This window comes from Rhinopithecus bieti, unplaced genomic scaffold (genome assembly GCF_001698545.2).
Source record: "Rhinopithecus bieti isolate Rb0 unplaced genomic scaffold, ASM169854v2 scaffold_38691, whole genome shotgun sequence".
Taxonomy (NCBI): domain Eukaryota; kingdom Metazoa; phylum Chordata; class Mammalia; order Primates; family Cercopithecidae; genus Rhinopithecus; species Rhinopithecus bieti.
This window is the reverse complement of record NW_016816690.1, coordinates 1,480,066-1,480,780: the sequence shown is the minus strand read 5'-3', so window position 1 is coordinate 1,480,780 and position 715 is coordinate 1,480,066. Positions and strand designations below refer to the sequence as shown.

Below are 715 nucleotides of genomic sequence, written 5' to 3'. Positions count from 1 at the left end.
CGACCCGCACTCACCGGCCACCGGAGCCCGCCCGGCAGGCAGCAGAAACGGAGACGCGGCATCCAGCAACCTCGGCCCGGTCGGGGCTGGAGCAGAGCGCAGCGCGGCGCAGCTCAGCGCCGCCCCCAGCGACCGCGCGAGCCGAGCCGAAAGGGAGCTCCCTGCTGGCTGCTCTGGGGATAAACGCCCGGCCTGCCTGGCAGCGCCAGTGCGCGCCGCCAGACGTGGGCCAGGCGGGCCGGGCGCTGCCCTGGCAGCCTCCGTCCGCAGTAGGCTCTGAAGCCCCTCTCGCTGTGTCTGAGAGAGGCCCTGCCTGGAGTTTCTGTCTGCACTGGGCACTGGAGGCTGTCCGAAAAGGGTCCGAAAGGGGCTGAGTGGCACTGCCCAGGACAGGCACCAGGGTCATGATGAACGTATAGAAGAGGGGCTGTCCAAGGCAGGCACCGAACTCTGCAGGCTGTGTTCAAGGTAGTGCTGTCTAGAGGAAGCAATTAAGTCTTACTGGCCACCACTTCCCAAGGTGGCTCTGCAGAGGCACACACAGGGCCCTGCTGGATGGTGCCCCAGGCTCAGTCCAGACCAGGTACTGCCTGCCATGTCCGAGATGGCACTGCCAGAATGCACTCCCCAAGGTAAAAACAGACTCTCAATAGCTTGGTCTGATAAAGGCCTGTCTCAAAGTGGAGTGGATCAAGAGGCGTACCGGGGCCCAGGA

At 64.8% G+C, this 715-nt stretch overlaps 1 protein-coding gene across 5 annotated transcripts in view; it reads right to left on the bottom strand.

The window, feature by feature from the left end:
- MYO18A (myosin XVIIIA) overlaps positions 1-136 on the bottom strand; it is a 105,171-nt gene extending 105,035 nt beyond the window's left edge. For 3 of the 5 annotated variants that reach the window (XM_017855112.1, XM_017855107.1, XM_017855108.1), the window contains exon 1: positions 15-136. The gene's annotated coding sequence lies outside the window, so the exon portion shown is untranslated. The remainder of the gene's footprint in view (positions 1-14) is intronic. The other 2 variants (XM_017855109.1, XM_017855110.1) reach the window with 1 other exon arrangement.
- Positions 137-715: the final 579 nt, after the last annotated feature.